General features: G+C 47.0%; 1 protein-coding gene across 1 annotated transcript in view; it reads right to left on the bottom strand.

Moving 5' to 3' along the window:
• SEC61B (SEC61 translocon subunit beta) overlaps positions 1–25,318 on the bottom strand; it is a 128,539-nt gene that overhangs the window by 26,506 nt on the left and 76,715 nt on the right. The gene's annotated exons all lie outside the window — the stretch shown is intronic.

Here is a 25,318-nt window from a genome sequence, read left to right as displayed (position 1 = left end):
TTCCCACAGGCTGCAATGGCAGTCCTCTAGAAGCCTTTGCATGGGCTCCCAAGGGTGGCAGAAGAAATGCTGCAGCCCATAGGGATCCCCTGGAACTCTAATGCCCTGGTTACCGAGGTGCCATATACTAAGGACTTATAATGGGGGGACCAGTATGCCAATTTAGAATGAAATACTGAGTTACCAGTATTTAAGGACAAATTTGGAAACAGAGAGAGGATGAGCACTGGGGTCCAGATTAGCAGGACTCCAGTGACAATTTAGAAAACTGTGAAACATACTGACAAGCAGGCCATAAACCATAAGCACTGGGGTCCTGGCTAGCAGGATCCCAGTGACATAGTCAAAAATATACTGACATCAGGCAGAATTTGGGGGTAACATGCCAAAAAAGAGGGTACTTTCCTACACAACAATTTCAAAGGCTACCCCAACCACTGGCATTAGGATTAAGGGGGCCTTTGGGGTGCCACCTGTCTTGCCACTGGCTTCATAGGTGACACAGGAGCGACAAAACTCCTTTGTATCTTCTGACATGAGAGACCAGTGAAAGTGAGGGACCAGTCTGTCCCAAGTTTTACACTGCCCCAGATGCCCAGCAATGGAAATATCATGGGCTGAAGTCAACAAGAACTCTCTGTATTGCAGAGGGATGACCAACCTTTTGGTAGCACCAGGTTTGGGTTCCCTAGGTTCTGAATACAGGCGGTTGTTCTCCCAGCACACCCGGTGGGTGCCAATGACATCCCCTGATTCTTCTTTGACAGCTTGCTGTCTCTAATCTTCAAGTGTGGGGCAAGGTTGCTGAGCTACACTTAACTCCTCCCTGGCAGGCCCCCTCTGCACCTAAGAGATCAGCTTTGTCAGCTTGAAGTTCTTCAGGTGTAGGTTCTGTCCAAGGAGTGGATTCTGCCTCCTCAAAGGGGGAATCATCAGTGGAGGGAGAGGAAGAAAATGCCTCTGTTGGCATGGTTACCCCCTAACATTTTGCTTTTTGTTGATGCTAGTTATGATTGAAACTGTGCTGGGGCCCTGCTAACCAGGCCCCATTACCAGTGTTCTTTCCCTAAACTGTATTTTTGTCTCCATAATTGGCACAGCCCTGGCACACAGATAAGTCCCTTGTAAATGGTACCCCTGGTGTAGGAGGTTGAACTGGCTTATAGTGGGTACCTTGTGGTACTTACACCTTGTGCCAGGTACAGTTATCCCTTTTTTAGTAGATTAGTAGTGTTCTAGCAGCTTAGGCTGATAGAGGTAGCTATCGCAGAGCAGCTTAGGCTGAACTAGGAGACAAGCATAGCTCCTACTATACCACTTATATCATATTGCACAACATCATAAGAAAACACAATACTCAGAGTTACTCAAAATAAAGGTACTTTATTTTAGTGACAATATGCCAAAAGTATCTCAGAGGATATACTCCCTTAGGAGGTAAGTAATATACACAAAATATACACACAAACCAAAATCCGGAAAGTAAACACTTAGAAAAGTAGTGCAAACACTGTAGAACACAATATAATACAATAGGAGACAATAGGCATAGGGGCAACACAAACCATATACTCCAAAAGTGGAATGCGAACCACAAATGGACCCCAGGCCTAGTGTAGTGTGTGGCTGGGAGTGTAATAAAACACTAAGGGTGTCCAAGATACCCCACCCCAAAACCCTGAAAAGTAAAAGTAAAGTTACCCTACTACCCCAGAAAGACAGTAAAGTCGAGATAGGGGATTTTGCAAAGACAACAACTGACTGCAAAGCACTGAAGACGGATTCCTGGACCTGAGGACCTGCAAAGGAAGGGGACCAAGTCCAAGAGTCACGCAAGTGTCCAGGGGGGCAGGAGCCCACTAAACCCCGGATGAAGGTGCAAAAGGGCTGCCTCCAGGTGGAAGAAGCAGAAGATGCCTGGAACTTCTCATTTGGTCAGAAGATGTCCCACGGCGTGCTGGAGGATGTAGAGTTGTTTCCACGCAGAAAGACCGCAAACAAGCCTTGCTAGCTGCAAGAGTTGCGGATGAGGATTTTGGGTGCTGCCAGGGCCCAGGAAGGACCAGGAGGTCGCCCCTTGGAGGAGGAGACAGAGGGGGTGCTCAGCAACACAGAGAGCCCACGCAGAAGCAGGCAGCACCTGGAGAAGCACCTGAACAGGCGTTCAGAAGATCTGAGCACGGCGGTTGTCTCAGCATAACAAAAGAGGGTCCCGCGAAGTCGGAGGTCAACTCAGCGAGTTGGGCAATGCAGGACGGAGTGCTGGAGACCTGGGATGTGCTGTGCACAGAAGCCCTAGCAGCTGCAGTTCACGCAGTACACAGGATTACTGTCTGGCGTGGGGAAGCAAGGACTTACCTCCACCAAATTTTGACAGAAGGGCCACTGTCGGGGACACTTGGATCCAGCTCCTGTGTTCCAGGCACCATGCTCGTCAAGATGAGAGGGGACCCAGAGGACCGGTGATGCAGAAATTTGGTGCCTGTGTTGGCAGGAGGAAGATGTCTTCTTGGCTTCCAGCGCAGGGTGAAGGCAGACAGCCCTCAGAGCATGCACCACCAGGAAACAGTTGAGAAAGCCGGCAGGATGAGGCGCTACAATGTTGCTGGTAGTCTTCTTGCTACTTTGTTGCAGTTTTGCAGGCGCCCTGGAGCAGTCCGCGGTCGATCCTTGGCAGAAGTCGAAGAGAGAAGTGCAGAGGAACTCTGGTGAGCTCTTGCATTCGTTATCTGACGAAAACCCACAGGAGAGACCCTCAATAGCCCTCAGAGGAGGATTGGCTACCTAACCAGGGAAGAGCCTATCATGAGGGATCTCTGACGTCACCTGCTGGCACTGGCCACTCAGAGGTCTCCTTTGTGCCCTCACACCTCTGCATTCAAGATGGCAGAGGTCTGGGACACACTGGAGGAGCTCTGGGCACCACCCCTGGGGTAGTGATGGACAGGGGAGTGGTCACTCCCTTTTCCTTTGTCCAGTTTCGCGCCAGAGAAGGGGCTGGGGGCTCCCTGAACCGGTGTAGACAAGCTTATGCAAGGAGGGCACCATCTGTGCCCTTCAAAGCATTTCCAGAGGCTGTGGGAGCCTACTCCTCCTCAGCCCTTAACACCTATTTCCAAAGGGAGAGGGTGTAACACCCTCTCTCAGAGGAAATCATTTGTTCTGCCTTCCTGGGACTGGGCTGCCCAGACCCAAGGAGGGCAGAAACCTGTCTGAGGGTTGGCAGCAGCGGTAGCTGCAGAGAAAACCCCCAAGAGCTAGTTTGGCAGTACCCAGGGTCCATGCTGGAGCCCCGGGGATGCATGGAATTGCCTCCCCAATACCAGAATGGTATTGGGGTGACAATTCCATGATCCTAGACATGGTACATGGCCATGTTCGGAGTTACCATTGTGACGCTACATATAGGTAGTGTCCTATATGTAGTGCACGCGTGTAATGGTGTCCCCGCACTCACAAAGTCTGGGGAATTTGCCCTGAACAATGGAGGGGCACCTTGGCTAGTGCCAGGGTGCCCTCACACTTATTAACTTTGCACCTAATCTTCACTAAGTGAGGGTTAGACATATAGGTGACTTATAAGTTACTTAAGTACAGGGTAAAATGGCTGTGAAATAACATGGAGGTAATTTTTCTCAGGCTGCAGTGGCAGTCCTGTATAAGAATTGTCTGAGCTCCCTATGGGTGGCAAAAGAAATGCTGCAGCCCTTAGGGATCTCCTGGAACCCCAATACCCTGGGTACCTAGGAAGCATATATGAGGGAATCATAAGGGTGTTCCAGTGTGCCAATTAGAATTGTTGATAACAGTCACTAGCCTGCAGTGACAGTTTTAAAAGCAGAAAGAGCATAAACACTGAGGTTCTGGTTAGCAGAGCCTCAGTGATACAGTTAGGCACCACACAGGGAACACATATAGGCCACAAACATTATGAGCACTGGGGTCCTGGCTAACAGGATCCCAGTGACACATATCAAACACACTGACACCATAGGGATTCCACTATGAGCACTGGGGCCCTGGCTAGAGGGATCCCAGTAAGACAGTAAAAACACCCTGACATATACTCACAAACAGGCCAAAAGTGGGGGTAACAAGGCTAGAAAGAGGCTACCTTCCTACACCTGGTACCAAGGGCGCTGTGGCCAGGGAAAGTCTCTAAGGGCTGCAGCATGTATTATCCCACCCTGGGGACCCCTCCCTTAGCACAGTGCCTCAAAGCTTGTGTGTGCTGGTGGGGAGAAAATGACTAAGTTGACATGGCCCTCCCCTCAGAGTGCCATGCCCACCTCTCACTGCCTATGGCATAGGTAAGTCACCCCTCTAGCAGGCCAACAGCCCTAAGGCAGGGTGCACTATACCACAGGTGAGGGCATAGCTGCATGAGCACTATGCCCCTACAGTGTCTAAGCAAATTCTTAGACATTCTAAGTGCAGGGTAGCTATAAAGAGTATATGGTCTGGGAGTTTGCAAACACAAACTCCACAGTTCCATAATAGCTACACTAAATACTGGGAAGTTTGGTATCAAACTTCTCAGCACAATAAAGCCACACTGATGCCATTGTGGGATTTATTGAAAAATGCACACAGACGGCATTTTTGAGATGCCCCCTGTATACCAGTCCAACTACTAGTGCTAGGCTGACCAGTTTCTGCCAGCCTGCCACTTCGACGGCTTTCTGGCCACATGGGGTGAGTTCCTTTGTGCACTCTGTGACCAGGAACAAAGCCTGCACTGGGTGGTGGTGCTTCACACCTCCCCCTGCAGGAACGGTAACACCTGGCGGTGAGCCTCAAAGGCTCAAGCCTGGTGTTAGAGTCCCAGGGCACTCCAGCTAGTGGAGATGCCCACCGCCCAGACACAGCCCCCACTTTTGGCGGCAAAGCCAGAGGAGATAATGAGAAAAACAAGGAGGTATCACCCTCCAGCCAGGACAGTCCCTAAGGTGTCCTGAGCTGAGGAGCCCCCTGCCTTAGGAAATCCTCCATCTTGCTTTGGAGGATTCTCCCTAATAGGATTAGGGATGTGCCCAGCTCCCACAGGGAAAGGCACAAAGAGGGTGTAGCCACCCTCAAAGATAGTAGCCATTGGGTACTGCTCCCCATACCTAAACACACCCCTAAAATGAGTATTTAGGGGTGACCCTGAACCCAGGAAAACAGATTCCTGATGACCTGAAACAAGAAGGAGGACTGCTGACCTCAAAGCCCCGCAGAGACGAAGGAGACAACAACTGACTTGGCCCCAGCCCTACCGGCCTGCCTCCAGACTCAAAAAACCTGCACAGCGATGCCTCCAGCGGGACCAGAGACCTCTGGCGACTCAGAGGACTGCCCTGCAACCCAAAGGACCAAGAAACTCCAGAGGACAGCAGCTCTGTTCAAACAACAAAGAAACAACCAACTTTACAGGGACTCCAGCCTCACTCCGGAAGCGCGAGTCCCCCAACCCTCTGCACCCGGCTCGTGTCCAGAGAAACCAACACTGCAGAGAGGACCCCCAGGCGACTCCAACGACGTGGACACCCTGAGATGACCTCCCTGCACCCCCACAGTGACGCCTGCAGAGAGAATCCAGAAGCTCCCCCTGACCGCAACTGCCCTGTAACAAAGAATCTGATGCCTGGGAGAAGCACTGCACCCGCAGCTCCCAGGCCAGAGTGAAACCAACTACCGGTGATGGAGAGACCAGCAGGCGGCCCTCATCTTTGCCCAGTCGGTGGCTGGCCCATAAAGCCTCCCTATGCCCTGCCTGCATCGCCAGAGTGACCCCCGGGTCTCTCAATTTATTTCTATCTAAAACCCAACACCTACTTTGCACACTGCACCCGGCCGCTCGTGCCACTTGAGGGTGTATTTTGTGTGCCTGTTTGTGACCCCCCCAGTCCTCTCCAAAACATCCCTGGTCTGCTCCCCGAGGACGCAGGTACGTGCCTGCCAGCAGACTGGAACCGGAGCACCCCTAATCTCCATAGGCGCCTATGCTATCTGGGCCCTACTTTGACTTCTGCACCTGACCAGCCCGGTGTTGCTGGTGCTGGGTGTTTGGGGTTGACTTGAACCCCTAATGGGGGCTGCCTATGCCCCACAAACTGAACTTGTAAGTGCTTTACTTACCCTATAATCTAACTTGTACTTACCTCCCCCAGGAAGTGTTAATTTTTGCAGTGTCCACTATTGAAATAGCTTATTGCTTTTTTTGCCAAAACGGTGTACATTACTGTTTTAATTCAAAGTTCAATATTTACCTAGGCCACGTACCTTACAATTTATGTACTTACTTGAATTGTGAATCCTGTGGTTATTAAAAAAAATAAAAAAATAAAATAAAATATATGGAAAATGTCACTTACCCAGTGTACATCTGTTCGTGGCATTAGTCGCTGCAGATTCACATGCTGTGCACATCCCGCCATCTGGTGTTGGGCTCGGAGTGTTACAAGTTGTTTTTCTTCGAAGAAGTCTTTTTCGCGTCACGAGATCGAGGGACTCCTCCCATTTCGACTCCATTGCGCATGGGCGTCGACTCCATCTTAGATTATTTTCCTCGCAGAGGGTGAGGTAGGAGTTGTGTATGCTAGTAATAGTGCCCATGCAATGGAGTGAATACGTATGTACATAATGTGGTTTAAAGTAATATATTTACAAATTTACAAATGTTCAAGATCAACTTCTAAACGGCTACAGGCTCCCGGGGAGGCGGGTGGGCGCATGTGAATCTGCAGCGACTAATGCCACGAACAGATGTACACTGGGTAATTGACGTTTTCCGTTTGATGGCATGTGTAGCTGCAAATACACATGCTGTGCATAGACTAGTAAGCAGTTATCTCCCCAAAAGCGGTGGTTCAGCCTGTAGGAGTTGAAGTTGTTTGAAACAATGTTCGTAGTACTGCTTGACCTACTGTGGCTTGTTGTGCCGTTAACACATCTACACAGTAGTGTTTGGTAAATGTATGAGGCGTAGACCATGTAGCTGCCTTACATATTTCGGTCATTGGAATATTTCCTAGAAAGGCCATGGTAGCACCTTTCTTTCTGGTTGAGTGTGCCTTTGGTGTAATAGGCAGTTCTCTTTTTGCTTTAAGGTAACAGGTTTGAATGCTCTTAACTATCCATCTAGCAATGCCTTGTTTAGAAATTGGATTTCCTGTATGAGGTTTTTGGAAAGCAACAAATAATTGTTTCGTTTTTCTAATTAGTTTTGTTCTGTCAATGTAGTACATTAACGCTCTTTTGATTTCTAATGTATGTAGTGCTCTTTCAGCTACAGAGTCTGGCTGTGGGAAGAACACTGGTAATTCTACTGTTTGATTCAAGTGGAACGGTGATATGACCTTTGGTAAAAATTTTGGATTTGTCCGTAGAACTACTTTATGCTTGTGTATTTGAATAAATGGTTCTTGTATGGTAAATGCTTGAATCTCACTTACTGTTCTTAGAGATGTGATGGCAATCAAAAATGCAACTTTCCATGTTAAATATTGCATTTCACAAGAGTGCATGGTCTCAAAAGGAGGACCCATGAGTCGTGTTAAGACAATGTTGAGGTTCCACGAAGGAACTGGTGGCGTTCTTGGTGGTATAATTCTCTTTAGGCCTTCCATAAATGCTTTTATGACTGGTATCCTAAATAGAGAAGTTGAGTGCGTAATTTGCAGGTAAGCTGAAATTGCTGTATCTTAATGGAAGAAAATGCTAGCTTTGACTTTTGCAAATGTAGTAAGTATGTTACGATGTTTTTGGCAGATGCGTGTAAGGGTTGAATTTGATTATTATGGCAGTAATAAACAAATCTTTTCCATTTATTTGCATAGCAATGTCTAGTGGTAGGTTTCCTAGCTTGTTTTATGACCTCCATACATTCCTGTGTAAGGTCTAAGTGTCCGAACTCTAGGACTTCAGGAGCCAAATTGCTAGATTCAGCGATGCTGGATTTGGATGTCTGATCTGTTGTTTGTGTTGCGTTAACAGATCTGGTCTGTTTGGTAGTTTGACATGAGGCACTACTGAGAGGTCTAGTAGTGTTGTGTACCAAGGTTGTCTTGCCCATGTTGGCGCTATTAGTATGAGTCTGAGTTTGTTTTGACTCAACTTGTTTACCAGGTATGGAAGGAGTGGGAGAGGGGGAAAAGCGTAAGCAAATATCCCTGACCAACTCATCCATAACGCATTGCCCTAAGACTGATCTTGTGGGTACCTGGATGCGAAGTTTCGGCATTTTGCGTTTTCCTTTGTTGCAAATAGATCTATTTGTGGTGTTCCCCAATTCTGGAAGTAAGTGTTCAGTATTTGGGGGTGAATCTCCCATTCGTGTATCTGTTGGTGATCCTGAGAGAGATTGTCTGCTAACTGATTCTGAATTCCTGGAATAAATTGTGCTATTAGGCGAATGTGGTTGTGAATCGCCCAATGCCATATTCTCTGTGCTAGGAGACACAACTGTGTTGAGTGTGTCCCTCCCTGTTTGTTTAGGTAATACATAGTTGTCATGTTGTCTGTTTTGACAAGAATGTGTTTGTGGCTTATTATGGGTTGAAAAGCTTTCAGCGCTTGAAATACTGCCAATAGTTCTAAGTGATTTATGTGAAACTGTCTTTGCTGAGTGTTCCATTGTCCTTGGATGCTGTGTTGATTGAGGTGTGCTCCCCACCCTATCATGGAGGCATTTGTTGTTATTATATATTGTGGCACTGGGTCTTGGAAAGGCCGCCCTTGCTTTAAATTTATACTGTTCCACCATTGAAGCGTGATGTATGTTTGGCGGTCTACCAACACCAGATCTAGAAGTTGACCCTGTGACCATTGTGATGCTAGGCACTGTTGTAAGGGCCGCATGTGCAACCTTGCGTTTGGGACAATGGCTATGTATGAGGACATCATGCCTAGGAGTTTAATCACCATTTTGACTTGTATTCTTTGTTTTGGATACATGGCCTGTATTACATTGTGAAATGCCTGAACCCTTTGTGGGCTTGGAGTGGCAATCCCTTTTGCTGTGTTGATTGTCGCCCCTAAGTATTGCTGTGTTTGACACGGCAGAAGGTGTGACTTTGTGTAGTTGATTGAGAAACCTAGTTTGTGGAGGGTTTCTATGACATACTTTGTGTGTTGTGAACACCGTTCTAGCGTGTTGGTTTTGATTAACCAATCGTCTAGGTACGGGAACACATGTATTTGCTGCCTTCTGCATTTTGTAAAAACTCTTGGCGCAGTTGTTATTCCGAATGGCAACACCTTGAATTGGTAATGTACCCCTTGGAATACAAACCTTAAGTACTTTCTGTGTGAAGGATGTATCGGTATATGGAAATATGCATCCTTTAGGTCTAGTGTTGTCATGTAGTCTTGTTGTTTGAGCAGTGGGATTACGTCCTGTAATGTCACCATGTGAAAGTGATCTGATTTGATGTAGGTATTTAATGTTCTGAGATCTAATATAGGTCTCAGACTCTTGCCTTTTTTGGGTATGAGAAAGTACAGAGAGTAAACTCCTGTTCCTTTGTGTTGGTTTGGTACTAATTCTATTGCCTCTTTCGGTAGCAATGCCTGAACTTCTAGTCCAAAAGATCTATGTGTTGTTTTGACATATTGTGTGTTTTCGGTGGGACGTTTGGAGGGAATTTGAGAAATTCTATGCAATAACCATGCTGGATAATTGCCAGTACCCAAGTGTCTGTTGGTATCTCCTCCCAATGTTTGTAAAAGTTGCTTAGTCTCCCCCCCACAGGTGTTATGTGTTGGGGATGTGTGACTTGGAAGTCACTGCTTATTTTGAGGAGTTTTGGGACTCTGGAACTTCCCTCTACTTTTTTGGAACTGTCCCCCTCTATATTGTCCCCGAAAAACTTCCCCGAAGATATTGGCTCTGATAAGTGGGCCTTGTTTGTGAGGTCGTGGGTTCTGTGCTTTGCCCTCGAAACCCCCCTCGAAATTGTGTTTTTCGAAATGTGCCTCTGCTCTGTGGAGAGTACAGTGCGCACATGGCTTTGGCCGTGTCAGTGTCTTTCTTAAGTTTTTCGATAGTGTCCACCTCCGGCCCAAACAACTGCTGTCCGTTAAATGGCATATTCAGCACAGCTTGCTGTATTTCTGGTTTCAACCCTGATGTACGCAGCCAAGCATGTCTCCTTATTGTCACTGCTTTGTTGGCAGTTCTAGCAGCTGTGTCTGCAGCATCCATTGCTGACCGTATCTGATTGTTGGAGATACTCTGTCCTTCTTCTACTACTTGCTGTGCTCTTTTCTGGAACTCCATGGGCAAATGTTCTATAAAGTGTTGCATTTCGTCCCAATGAGCCCTATCGTATCTGGCCAACAAAGCCTGTGAGTTTGCAATACGCCACTGGTTTGCTGCCTGTGCCGCCACCCTTTTGCCTGCCGCGTCGCATTTTCGACTTTCTTTATCTGGAGGTGGTGCATCTCCTGAAGTATGTGAGTTCGCTCTCTTGCGAGCTGCCCCTACTTCAACTGAGTCCGGTGTTAGCTGTTGTGTGATGTACACGGGGTCTGTTGGTGGCGGTTTATATTTTTTCTCCACTCTTGGAGTAATGGCCCTTCCTTTTACAGGCTCCTCAAACACTTGTTTGGAGTGTTTTAGCATTCCGGGTAGCATGGGAAGACTCTGGTCCTGGCTGTGTGTGGACGACAGTGTGTTAAATAGAAAGTCGTCTTCAATGGGCTCTGCATGCAGGCTGACATTATGGAATGCCGCTGCTCTCGACACCACCTGTGCGTAGGCTGTACCATCTTCTGGTGGCGACGGTCTAGCTGGATAACAGTCAGGACTATTATCTGACACTGGTGCATCATAAAGGTCCCACGCGTCAGGGTCATCTTGACTCATCCCTGTATGGGTTGGGGATTGCATCATAGGTGGAGTGGCTACCGGTGATGTTTGTGGCGAGCGTTGCGGCGGGCTTACTTGTTTAGCCACCTTTGCTTGTGGCTGCTTGTCTTCCTCCTGGAATGCAAGTTTGCGTTTCATTCTAATAGGAGGGAGAGTGCTGATCTTCCCCGTTTCTTTTTGGATGTGGAGCCTTCTTTGGGTGTAGTCTGGCTCCATTGTCTCCAATTCCTGTCCAAATCTACAGGGAGTGCAGAATTATTAGGCAAGTTGTATTTTTGAGGATTAATGTTATTATTGAACAACAACCATGTACTCAATGAACCCAAAAAACTCATTAATATCAAAGCTGAATATTTTTGGAAGTAGTTTTTAGTTTGTTTTTAGTTTTAGCTATGTTAGGGGGATATCTGTGTGTGCAGGTGACTATTACTGTGCATAATTATTAGGCAACTTAACAAAAAAAATATATATACCCATTTCAATTATTTATTATTACCAGTGAAACCAATATAACATCTCAACATTCACAAATATACATTTCTGACATTCAAAAACAAAACAAAAACAAATCAGTGACCAATATAGCCACCTTTCTTTGCAAGGACACTCAAAAGCCTGCCATCCATGGATTCTGTCAGTGTTTTGATCTGTTCACCATCAACATTGCGTGCAGCAGCAACCACAGCCTCCCAGACACTGTTCAGAGAGGTGTACTGTTTTCCCTCCTTGTAAATCTCACATTTGATGATGGACCACAGGTTCTCAATGGGGTTCAGATCAGGTGAACAAGGAGGCCATGTCATTAGATTTCCTTCTTTTATACCCTTTCTTGCCAGCCACGCTGTGGAGTACTTGGACGCGTGTGATGGAGCATTGTCCTGCATGAAAATCATGTTTTTCTTGAAGGATGCAGACTTCTTCCTGTACCACTGCTTGAAGAAGGTGTCTTCCAGGAACTGGCAGTAGGACTGGGAGTTGAGCTTGACTCCATCCTCAACCCGAAAAGGCCCCACAAGCTCATCTTTGATGATACCAGCCCAAACCAGTACTCCACCTCCACCTTGCTGGCGTCTGAGTCGGACTGGAGCTCTCTGCCCTTTACCAATCCAGCCACGGGCCCATCCATCTGGCCCATCAAGACTCACTCTCATTTCATCAGTCCATAAAACCTTAGAAAAATCAGTCTTGAGATATTTATTGGCCCAGTCTTGACGTTTCAGCTTGTGTGTCTTGTTCAGTGGTGGTCGTCTTTCAGCCTTTCTTACCTTGGCCATGTCTCTGAGTATTGCACACCTTGTGCTTTTGGGCACTCCAGTGATGTTGCAGCTCTGAAATATGGCCAAACTGGTGGCAAGTGGCATCGTGGCAGCTGCACGCTTGACTTTTCTCAGTTCATGGGCAGTTATTTTGCGCCTTGGTTTTTCCACACGCTTCTTGCGACCCTGTTGACTATTTTGAATGAAACGCTTGATTGTTCGATGATCACGCTTCAGAAGCTTTGCAATTTTAAGAGTGCTGCATCCCTCTGCAAGATATCTCACTATTTTTGACTTTTCTGAGCCTGTCAAGTCCTTCTTTTGACCCATTTTGCCAAAGGAAAGGAAGTTGCCTAATAATTATGCACACCTGATATAGGGTGTTGATGTCATTAGACCACACCCCTTCTCATTACAGAGATGCACATCACCTAATATGCTTAATTGGTAGTAGGCTTTCGAGCCTATACAGCTTGGAGTAAGACAACATGCATAAAGAGGATGATGTGGTCAAAATACTCATTTGCCTAATAATTCTGCACTCCCTGTATGTATTTTAATTTGTGAGGACAGTTCTTGTTCCTCTGTGTAGGAACTTGATTTCGGTTCCGAGGCCGGATGTTTCGGTATCGAAACCTTTTCGGCTACTTTTTTCGGTTCCGACGAAACCTTTTTTGTTTTCGGCGTCGTTGTCTCTCGGTGCCGACTCATTTCGGTGCCGCTGTCTCGGTGCCGAACTTGCTCGGAGCCGCTATCTCGGGCCCGAGATTGCTGTGTGGCGGTATCTCGACCGGAGTCGGATGACTTCGACACCAGCGTGCCCTTTTTCGGTGCCAATGATCGGTCACCTGTTTTTCGGGTTAAGCCATGGCCTGTTGGTGGTGGCGTCCCCTGGGCTTTTGTGGTCTTTTCGTGACTTTTATGTTTGGACGTCTTACTCACGGTTTTCGGCGTTTCTTCGGGTTCGATCTCATCCGAGTCCAATTCCTGGATGGAGACGATTACTTCTTCCTCCTCCTCGAAACGCCCAGGCTTCACAAGTATCTTCCTTGTGTTCTGGTGACAAACACAAGTTACAGACCAGATGCTGATCTGTATATGGATATTTGTTATGGCATTTTGGTCAGAAGCGGAATGGGGTCCGTTCCATCAGCCTTGAAGAGACACGTGGCCGGGCCGACCAGGCCCCCGACGGGGGAATCGAAAAAACCCCAAAGGGCCACCGGAGCTCTTCAAAAGTCGGTGTCGATCTGTTGTAACTAACCCGATACCGAACGCAAACAATACCGACAATTTTTCTGAGATTCTAACTAACTTTCCGACCCGAAACACGGAGCGAAAAGGAACACATCCGAACCCGATGGCGGAAAAAAAACCAATCTAAGATGGAGTCGACGCCCATGCGCAATGAAGTCGAAATGGGAGGAGTCCCTCGATCTCGTGACTCGAAAAGACTTCTTCGAAGAAAAACAACTTGTAACACTCCGAGCCCAACACCAAATGGCGGGATGTGCACAGCATGAGTATCTGCAGCTACACATGCCATCGAACATATATATATTTTTCTATATAAAAACCTATTGGCCTGGAGTTAAGTCTTTGAGTGTGTGTTCTCATTTATTACCTGTGTGTGTACAACAAATGCTTAACACTACCCTCTCATAAGCCTACTGCTCGACCACACTACCACAAAATAGAGCATTAGTATTATCTAATTTTGCCACTATCAACCTCTAAGGTGAACCCCTGGACTCTGTGCACATTATATCTCACTTTGCAATAGTATTTACAAAGCCAACTTCCTACACGGAGAGATGGGGGATAATTTCTTACCCTTCTTACTCCTGCTTTTGGGAAGCTCTTGGTCCATATTTTCAGGATCAAGTTTTTCTGTTGTAGGAAAGTACCCTCTATCTTGGCATGGTTACCACCATTTGCCTGATGTCCGTGTGCTTGACTGTGTTCACTGGGATTCTAACCAGGACCCCAGGGACTATGCTCTCTCTCCCAAAACTCTGTATTTCACTCTCAATTGGCATACTGGTGCCCCCTTGTTACTTTACAACAGCCACCACCCAAAAGCCCTAAGAGATAATTTACCTTTTGGTCAATTCTTGAGGATACGACGCAACTGTTCAGATAAAAAAGACTTCCACATACAAGCCAACACTTTATGTCAGAAACTTTGTGAACGTAATTATCCCTTATCTAATATTCGACAGGCTAAGAAAAGGGCCAGTAATATCCCGAGGGAGATATTACTGACCAATAATACCCGCACACGACAATCTAGGTTAACCTGTGTAACTACGTTCACTCCTCTTAGCAACCAAGTAAAAGGCATTGTCCGGAGGCTCTGGCCTATCCTCACTAGTGCAGGCGCGGCATTAGAGCGCCCTCTATTTGCCTTTAAGAGAACCTCTAACATTAAGGACTTAGTTATCCATACAAGACCTACACCAAACCGGCCCTCTAACAACTCTGGTTCTAGCCAATGGCTTAAAGTGAAGGGACATTACCCTTGTGGCTGCTGCAATGTGTGTTCCCTGACTGACAACATCCAAGAAGTGGAAATAGGTGAACAAAGGACATGGCAATTGAGATCTCATACCAATTGCCGTACTAAGAACTGTATTTATATGATTACTTGTCCTTGCAATCTAAAATACATTGGTATGACGACTAGAATGGTGAAGGTTCGAATTAACGAACACCGCAGTACCATCAGATGTAAGAGATCCGCTACCAAATTGACCAACCACTTCATTGAGAAACAACATACTCCTAATGATATCAAATGGATTGTTCTAGAAACCATGAGAAACAATGTAGACTGCACAAAGAAACTCCTTGAAAAAGAACAACGGTGGGTCTTTAGACTCAAGACCCACTTATTTGGTCTTAATGATGATATCCAGTGGACCAGCTTTATGTAGCGAAGATAATACTTTCCGTGCTCACGGTCACTACATATATACATACATATTTTTCTTTCCCCCATATATCATTTTACGTGTGTGCAATCTGTAATGATGACTACATACAGATTATTTTTGGAGAACTAGTGGATAGGTTTTTATCCCACTTACTTGACTTGTTTAGAGGGTCGTACTTACTACTCTAAGATGGCCAACACCTTTTCTGGTCTTTCTACCATTACATCTAGCTTTATGACAGTCCTTTTTTAGTTTCAACTCCCCTTTAAATTGTCTCGGTAACAGAGTTTTCCTGAAATCCCGGGGGTAAGGAGCAGGCGTAGGTGACCCGGTAGCGCCCGTCGTCTTTTTAAGTAAGTGCCCCTTCATAGCGCTCCCGACCGTATATTCGTGTGAGTGTATGGTCGGGTATCTTTAACCAGGCATTTTGGCGCTTAGACCTGTGTCCGCTTTTATCTACGGACCAGGATATATTACATTTGGCCGCGCTCGGCGCTATAACATCTAAAAGAGACGCGCCTCCGACTCTGCGCGATCGCTTGCTTTTCTACAAATACTTGGGAAACACGTGTGAGTTTTCACGCGTTTTCCCCTTTACTACGAAATCATTATTGCGGCTATGGGTGTGTTGATGTTAACACCCCAGATTTGTTGCTATCTGTTCAATTATAACAGATTTTAGTTCCCGTGACATCAACATTACTGTTCTACTTACTGCGATTTTTTGAAGGCTCCTATGAATCATGACGCTCTGTGGAGATTCTTTCTTATTATATGCTGATAGCCCTGTCTAAGTGCCATTGTCACAATTTCCTTATGCTTTCTTTTTAAAGTGTGTTCTAATTGGGCACGGTCTCCTTACATATAATGCCTGTGTAATATCACATGGTTACGTATTTTAAAGCATCCTTATGTCACTAATAAGGTGGTTTCCACCTGTATTATGCGTCCTCCTGTTATATGATTCATCTAATCGGTTGCATTTCACCTGACATAACCTGACATAACATGAGATTTGCTATTATTATTTTTGGGAGAAAAGAGATCCCCCCTTTTCATAACACACAATATTATTTGGAGTCATAATTAATGTGCTGTCTAATCTAGCTTTATGACCTTTCGTAACAGTAATGTTTATGTTCTTTGTGTGTATATGTAGGTCAGAGTGGATTTTAAAGCCTGATACTACCCCGATGAGGCCCTACCATTAGTTTTTGGAGGGTAAGCAGTGTGGACAGCACGTTTTCTTCCTGAAAAGTTGTATCATCACTTTTACGAGTCACCTGGCACTTTAGGGATCCCTCACTTGTGTATGGGGTTTTTCACAACATAGGATACTGTTGATTCATTGTCCTTATGAATTAAGCTATGTTCTAACTTGGGTTTCTTTCTTTCCATATTTCTCTAGGTTTTGATTCCCTTAATTTTGGGATTATCCATGGTTTATAAGGATTAGGTATGTAATTAGGTCCTGACGAATCGCATTAGATCGATTGTTGGCGAGAAGAGAGCGAGAAACATGTTGACCAACTACATTGAGTGACACAGGGGATCCTGTGGGCACTGTCTCTTTTTCGAAAATTCTTTATTAAGAGACATAGTAACCATACCTATCTGGTTTTGATGAGGTGTGTGGACATTATTCCACTATTTCCCCTCATATCGGTTTTTAACCATGTCAGAGGTATCAGCAGAAGAATAAAATATTAATAGGTACCTCTAGTCATTTTTAACATTTTTTTCATATACCAATCCTTCACTTTGTTTTTTCTGACCGGCTTCACACGATTCTTAAAAGATCTCCGGCAAAGAGCCCCCTTGTGGGGCCCGTCAGGCATTGCAGCGCCGGCTTGACGAGGAGCTGGGCCCAATGATGAAGCATGCACCGAAAGGTGAGTGAGGGCTCTTGCTTCGAAAATTTCGGTTTTCATCTACTGATTGAACCATCCTCTTGAAAGAAACCCTCTATATCATTTGGAACCGCGCATAACCTTTTTGATTTATTGATTACTGGGAACCTTACGCACGGGACCAGGAGTTTACACTTCAAATATCCCATTTTGCCCCCCCTTTTGTTGTTTATCCGCCCCCTTGTAAGTCCCTAGTATGTGGTACCTAGGAACCCAGGGCATTGGGGTTCCAGGAGATCCCTATGGGTTGCAGCATATATTTTGCCCCTCACAGGGAGCCCATGCAAAGGCTTCTGCAGGACTGTCATTGCAGCGTGCGTGAAAAGGGCCAAGCACCCTTTCACTGCACCAGGTCACTTATAAGTCACCCCTTTAGCAGGTCCTCCAGCCCTGAGGGCAGGGTGCAAAGTACCAGTGTGTGAGGGCATCCCTGCCCTAGCAGAAGTGCCCCCACGATCTCCAGGACCATTTTCCCAGACTTCATGAGTGCGGGGATGCCATTTTACATGTGTACTGGACATAGGTCACTACGTATGTCCAGGTACATAATGGTAACTCCGAACATAGGCATGTTGTAGGAGGCTGGCCTGGCTTGTAGTGGGTACCAGAGGTACCTTGTCCCAGGTCCAGTTATCCCTTATTAGCGTAGAAGAGGTGTTTCTAGCAGCTTAGGCTGATAGAAGGTAGCTATGGCAAAGCAGCTTAGGCTGAACTAGGAGACATGTAAAGCTCCTACTATACCACTGGTGTCATATGCACAATATCATAAGAAAACACAATACACAGAAGTACTAAAAATAAAGGTACTTTATTTTTATGACAATATGCCAAAAGTATCTCAGTGAGTACCCTCAGTATGAGGATAAGATATATACACAAGTTATATGTTCACAAACCAAAATTAGGTAAGTAATAGCAAAAAAAGTAATGCAAACAGTGTAAAATTACAGTAGATTGCAATAGGAGCACATAGGTATAGGGGCAACACAAACCATATACTCCAAAAGTGGAATGCAAACCACGAATGGACCCCAAACCTATGTGAGCTTGTAGAGGGTCGCTGGGACTGTAAGAAAACAGTGAGGGTTAGAAAAATAGCCCACCCAAAGACCCTGAAAGGTAGGTGTAAAGTGCACCTACTACCCCCAGAGAGCACAGAAGTCGTGATAGGGGGATTCTGCAGAAAGAACAAACACCAGCAATGCAACAACAGTGGATTTCCGGACCCGAGTACCTGTAAGACAAGGGGACCAAGTCCAATAGTCGCGACAGTGTCGAGAGTGGGCAGGAGCCCAGGAAATGCCAGCTGAGGGTGCAAGGAAGCTGCCACCGGATGGAGGAAGCTTGGAGTTCTGCAAGAAAGAAGAGGACTAGGAACTTCCCCTTTGGAGGATGGATGTCCCACGTCGCGATGAAGCTTGCAGAGGTGTTCCCACACAGAAGAACCGCAAACAAGCCTTGCTAGCTGCAAGGGTCGTGGTATGGGTTTTTGGGTGCTGCTGTGGCCCAGGAGGGACCAGGATGTCGCCACTTGGATGAGGAGACAGAGGGGGCGCCCAGCAAACGTAGGGAGCCCTCACAGAAGCAGGCAGCACCCGCAGAAGTACCTGAACAGGCACTTAGAAGAAAAGTGAACCGGAATCCACCCGAAGTCACAAAAGGGAGTCCCACGACACAGGAGGACAACTCAGAAGGTTGTGCACTGCAGGTTAGAGTGTCGGGGACCCAGGCTTGGCTGTGCACGAAGGAAATCCTGGAAGAGTGCACAGGAGCCGGAGCAGCTGCAAATCACGTGGTACCTAGCAATGCAGTCTAGCGTGGGGAGGCAAGGACTTACCTCCACCAAACTTGGACTGAAGAGTCACTGGACTGTGGGAGTCACTTGGACAGAGTTGCTGAGTTCCAGGGACCACGCTCGAAGTGCTGAGAGGGGACCCAGAGGACCAGTGATGCAGTCTTTTGGTGCCTGCGGTTGCAGGGGGAAGATTCCGTCGACCCACAGGAGATTTCTTCAGAGCTCCTGGTGCAAGAAGGAGGCAGGCTACCCCCAGAGCATGCACCACGTGGAAACAGTTGAGAAAGCCGGCAGGATGAAGCGATACAAGGTTGCTAGTAGTCGTCTTGCTACTTTCTTGCGGTTTTGCAGGCGTCCTGAGCAGTCAGCGGTCAATCCTTTGGCAGAAGGTGAAGAGGGAGATGCAGAGGAACTCTGATGAGCTCTTGCATTCGTTATCTGGTGAGATCACAAAGCAGAGACCCTAAATAGCCAGAAAAGGAGGTTTTGCTACCTAGGAAGGAGGATTGGCTACCAAGAGAGGTCGCTGGGACTGTAAGAAAACAGTTAGGGTTAGAAAAATAGCCCACCCCAAGACCCTGAAAAGTGAGTGCAAAGTGCACTAAAGTTCCCCAAAGGACATAGAAGTCGTGATAGGGGAATTCTACAGTAAAGACACAAATCAGCAATGCAACAACGATGGATTTCCAAACGAGGGTACCTGTGGAACAAGGGGACCAAGTCCAAAAGTCACAAGCAAGTCGGAGATGGGCAGATGCCCAGGAAATGCCAGCTGTGGGTGCAAAGAAGCTGCTACTGGACAGTAGAAGCTGAAGATTCTGCAGGAACGACAAGGGCTAGGAACTTCCCCTTTGGAGGACGGATCCCTCACGCCGTGGAGAGTCGTGCAGAAGTGTTTTCCTGAAGAAAGACCGCCAACAAGCCTTGCTAGCTGCAAATCGTGCGGTTAGGGTTTTTGGATGCTGCTGTGGCCCAGGAGGGACCAGGATGTCGCCAATTGCGTCTGGGGACAGAGGGGGCGTCGAGCAAGACAAGGAGCCCTCTCAGAAGCAGGCAGCACCCGCAGAAGTGCCGGAACAGGCACTACGAAGTGGAGTGAAACGGTGCTCACCCGAAGTCACACAAAGGAGTCCCACGTCGCCGGAGGACAACTTAGGAGGTCGTGCAATGCAGGTTAGAGTGCCGTGGACCCAGGCTGGACTGTGCACAAAGGATTTCCGCCAGAAGTGCACGGAGGCCGGAGTAGCTGCAAAAGTCGCGGTTCCCAGCAATGCAGTCTGGCGTGGGGAGGCAAGGACTTACCTCCACCAAACTTGGACTGAAGAGTCACTGGACTGTGGGAGTCACTTGGACAGAGTTGCTGGATTCAAGGGACCTCGCTCGTCGTGCTGAGAGGAGACCCAGGGTACCGGTGATGCAGTTCTTTGGTGCCTGCGGTTGCAGGGGGACGATTCCGTCGACCCACGGGAGATTTCTTCGGAGCTGCTAGTGCAGAGAGGAGGCAGACTACCCCCACAGCATGCACCACCAGGAAAGCAGTCGAGAAGGCGGCTGGATCCGCGTTACAGAGTTGCAGTAGTCATCTTTGCTACTTTGTTGCAGTTTTGCAGGCTTCCAGCGCGGTCAGCAGTCGATTCCTTGGCAGAAGGTGAAGAGAGAGATGCAGAGGAACTCGGATGAGCTCTTGCATTCGTTATCTGAGGAATCCCCAAAGACAGAGACCCTAAATAGCCAGAAAAGAGGGTTTGGCTACCTAGGAGAGAAGATAGGCTAGCAACACCTGAAGGAGCCTATCAGAAGGAGTCTCTGACGTCACCTGCTGGCACTGGCCACTCAGAGCAGTCCAGTGTGCCAGCAGCACCTCTGTTTCCAAGATGGCAGAGGTCTGGAGCACACTGGAGGAGCTCTGGGCACCTCCCAGGGGAGGTGCAGGTCAGGGGAGTGGTCACTCCCCTTTCCTTTGTCCAGTTTCGCGCCAGAGCAGGGCTGAGGGGTCCCTGAACCGGTGTAGACTGGCTTATGCAGAAATGGGCACCATGTGTGCCCATGAAAGCATTTCCAGAGGCTGGGGGAGGCTACTCCTCCCCTGCCTTCACACCATTTTCCAAAGGGAGAGGGTGTAACACCCTCTCTCAGAGGAAGTCCTTTGTTCTGCCATCCTGGGCCAAGCCTGGCTGGACCCCAGGAGGGCAGAAACCTGTCTGAGGGGTTGGCAGCAGCAGCAGCTGCAGTGAAACCCCGGGAAAGGCAGTTTGGCAGTACCCAGGTCTGAGCTACAGACCTGTGGGATCGTGGGATTGTGCCAACTATGCCAGGATGGCATAGAGGGGGCAATTCCATGATCATAGACATGTTACATGGCCATATTCGGAGTCACCATTGTGAAGCTACATATAGGTAGTGACCTATATGTAGTGCACGCGTGTAATGGTGTCCCCGCACTCACAAAGTCCGGGGAATTGGCCCTGAACAATGTGGGGGCACCTTGACTAGTGCCAGGGTGCCCACACACTAAGTAACTTAGCACCCAACCTTCACCAGGTGAAGGTTAGACATATAGGTGACTTATAAGTTACTTAAGTGCAGTGTAAAATGGCTGTGAAATAACGTGGACGTTATTTCACTCAGGCTGCAGTGGCAGGCCTGTGTAAGAATTGTCAGAGCTCCCTATGGTGGCAAAAGAAATGCTGCAGCCCATAGTGATCTCCTGGAACCCCAATACCCTGGGTACCTCAGTACCATATACTAGGGAATTATAAGGGTGTTCCAGTAAGCCAATGTAAATTGGTAAAATTGGTCACTAGCCTGTTAGTGACAATTTGAAAGAAATGAGAGAGCATAACCAATGAGGTTCTGATTAGCAGAGCCTCAGTGAGACAGTTAGTCATAACACAGGTAACACATTCAGGCACACTTATGAGCACTGGGGCCCTGGCTGGCAGGTTCCCAGTGACACATACAACTAAAACAACATATATACAGTGAAAAATGGGGGTAACATGCCAGGCAAGATGGTACTTTCCTACAAGGACCACAGAAATACTGCCCTCCTGACAAAGGAACAGGCAAGGAAGAGGAGGCATAGAAATTGGACAGCACCTGCTGCGCTTTGGGCTAGTTAAGGAAGGAAATGTGCCTACTGTGTCCTGCTCATAGAGAAGTAATTCTCAGGGCTCATCCAGAAGCAGAGACTCTCAGAGAATCAGAAGAGTCAGACGGCTGAATTCCTGTTTGCAGCACAGGACCAAAAAAACTGAAGAAGCCTCCTGGGGCGAGTTGGTAGCCCAGATTATCGGATCGCAGCTCCTTGCCGCTGTGCAGCCCACGAGACCAGGACTCAAGTTGCACCAGAGTCTGCTGGATCTGGGAGAGTGCAGTTTGGTCACCCAGGTGAGTTACTGGCAGAAGAAGAAAATAAATGTGCTGGGTGACTGCTGACTTTGAGGGACGTCAACCCCCAAGGCCATAATCACCTCACCAGGACAGTAGACTGAGGCGTAGCCCAGGAATATCCTCCTATCCCTCCCACCTCCCCCAATCAATTGCACAGCATCTTATGAATCCTCGAGTATCATGTATCCCTTACAAAACCCGATGCCTGCTTTGCACACTGCACCCGACCCCTGTGCCGCTGAGGGTGTGTTTTGTGTGCCTACTTGTGTCCCCCCCCAGTGTCCTCCCCAGTGCTCTACAAAACCCCTCTGGTCTGCCCCTTGAGGACGCAGGTACTTACCTGCTGGCAGACTGGAACCGGAGCACTCCTGTTGTCCATAGGCGCTTATGTGTTTTGGGCACCTCTTTGAACTCTGCACCTGACCGGCCCTGAGCTGCTGGTGTGTTAACTTTGTGGTTGCCCTGATCTCCCAACGGCGGTCAGCCTATGCCCAGGAACTGAGACTTGTAAGTGTCTTACTCACCTCACAATCTAACCAAAACTTACCTCCCCCAGGAACTGTTGATTTTTGCACTGCCTACTTTTAAAATAGCTTATTGCTATTTTAACAAAAACCGTACATGATATTGCTTTAATTCAAAGTTCCTAACTTGCCTGTATGAAGTACCTTGCATTTTATCTATTTACTTCAAATCTTGAATCTTGTGGTTCTAAAAATAAATTAAGAAAATATATTTTTCTATATAAAACCCATTGGCCTGGAGTTACGTCTTTGAGTGTGTGTTACTCATTTATTGCCTGTGTGTGTACAACAAATGCCTAACACTACCCTCTGATAAGCCTACTGCTTGACCACACTACCACAAAATAGAGGATTAGAATTATCTAATTTTGCCACTATCTTACCTCTAAGGGGAACCTTTGGACTCTGTGCACACTATCTCTTACTTTGAGATAGTATATACAGAGCCATGTTCCTACAAGGTGTTTAAGAATCTGTTAGACAGGTTTAGCCTTACCAGATAGACCCTTCTGCATCAGAGGAGAATGCTCTGCTTCCACTTTTTTGCACACTTATGCCCTCTCCCAAAGCTCAGAAGATGGATGAAGGAAATAACTTATGCCCCCCCCCCCCAATTCCTACAATTCAAAATGTATTTTTTTAAATAAAAGAGGATCAGGCAAGGGTCTTGATAGTAGCTCCGTGCTTGAGCAGTCGATCATGGTATCCATTACTTCTGCAGATGGAGATACCTCCATGTTGGAGAATCCCCTACGTCCATATCCCCTAGCTTGGCCACAACTGTCTCTTCCAGATCTAAGGCACCTTCAGTTGTGGACTTGGCTATAGAGCAGTTAGCTCTTGAAGCTAAGGGTTGTTCAACAGAGGTACTCTTATTTATCCAACAATCGAGGCGTCCGGCAATGCAGAGGAGTGTTGAGTTTCATAAGGTGAAAACTGTTCAAATGTCGATAAAGTCCGAATTCTGGATTTCTACAAAGATGGTTTCGACCTGGGCTGAGCGATATCCATTTTACGGGCCCAAAGGGCAGCAATTAGAGGATTTAGAAATTAGGATTGCAAGACTCTGGTGCTTTCAACTTCAAGACTGTTTAAAAGTTTGTTTTTTTCTCTAAATGCCAGTGTATAGGTCTCCGGTTCCTCTTTGGGATTTGCCTTTGGTTTGCTAATTTCACAGTTCCCACCAAGTGAGACTTTACATCAAGTTCTATTGACATTTCTTACTCTGAATGCGCTATTTATGGTGGCAGATATATCGATAAGGAGGATAGGAGAGTCAGGACTGAGTTATGTTCTTAACCTTTTCTGAGATTTTTCCCAGACAAGGCTGCTCTTAGGCCAAGAACACAGTTTGTCCGTAAAGGACAGTCATTGTTATTTTGTTGAATGGACTTAGGGCCAGATGTAGCAAAATCCGTTTTTGCGACTTGCAAATTGCGAGTCTGAGCGACTCGCAATTTGCAAGTCGCAAAAACGGATGCAGAATGGTGTCTCAGACACCTTCTGCTACTCGCTACGGGGTCGCAAAGACCCATCTCATCAATATTCATGAGGTGGGTCGCATTTTGCGACCCCATAGCGAGTCCCTGCACTCACAGGGATGGTGGCCAGCTGAAGTCAGCAGACCTCCATGTCTGACTGCTTTTTAAATTAAGCAGTTTTTTTTTCATTTTGCAGCCCGTTTTCCTTAAAGGAAAACGAGTTGCAAAATGAAAAAAAATACTGAAACCATTTGGTTTCGTTTTTTCAGAGTAGGCAGTGGTCCATAGGGCCACTGCCTGCTCTGAAAAAATATTTTTCTCGACATTCATAAAGGGGAAGGCCTTTTGCGAATGAGTTACCATCAGTGTGACACTGGTGGTAACTGTGAGTTGCTTTGCGACCGCATTCGCGGTCACAAAGCAAGTCTGAATTGAGATGCAAGTCGCAAATAGGAAGGGAACACCCCTTCCTATTTGCGAGTCGCATTCACAAATTGTGAGTCGGTACCGACTCGCAATTTGTGAATGTGCATCGCATTTGGCCGTTTGCATGCCGCAAACTGCAAACGGCTTGCTACATCTGGCCCCTTGTCCTTCCAGTTTTTGGCCATTTCCTGGCGTCCCAGGAAGGCCAGTTGCTTCAGACATTGAATTTGAAAAGAGCTCTTTCAGTTTATGTGGACAGAATAGCAGAATAGAGAAAGGTAGATGCATGGTTTGTTACTTTTGGTGTTGCTGGTCAGGGGTTAAAACCGACCAATGCTACCTTGAGTAGGTGGTGCAAAAGGACTATTATTTCAGCTTATGAGCAAAGGGTGAAAGTTTGCCTTATGTGATGCAAAGAAGGTCAACTATATATTTGGCAGTTTCTTAGGCAACATTTAAAGGTGCCTCACTGTCAGACATATATAAAGCTATATTATGGGCTTCGCCCAATACCTTTATGACGCATTTCAGGTGGTGGGTGGGAGAGAATGTTGCTACCACCTTTGGAGTGTCAGACTTGACAGCAGAGAAGATCGTTGATGACTGAATCAACTTTCTAATGATGGGATGAAATTATTTATTTTGAATCACCCCTGAGAGTAAGTCTTGCAATTGAAGCTGTTGAAAGGCTTGGGTATCAGTTCAAATGTAATAAGTGTGACAAGGAGGTCGTACGACGAGGTAA

This window comes from Pleurodeles waltl, chromosome 2_2 (assembly GCF_031143425.1).
Source record: "Pleurodeles waltl isolate 20211129_DDA chromosome 2_2, aPleWal1.hap1.20221129, whole genome shotgun sequence".
NCBI classification, from domain to species: Eukaryota; Metazoa; Chordata; class Amphibia; order Caudata; family Salamandridae; genus Pleurodeles; species Pleurodeles waltl.
This window is presented reverse-complemented; position numbering and strand designations above follow the sequence as displayed.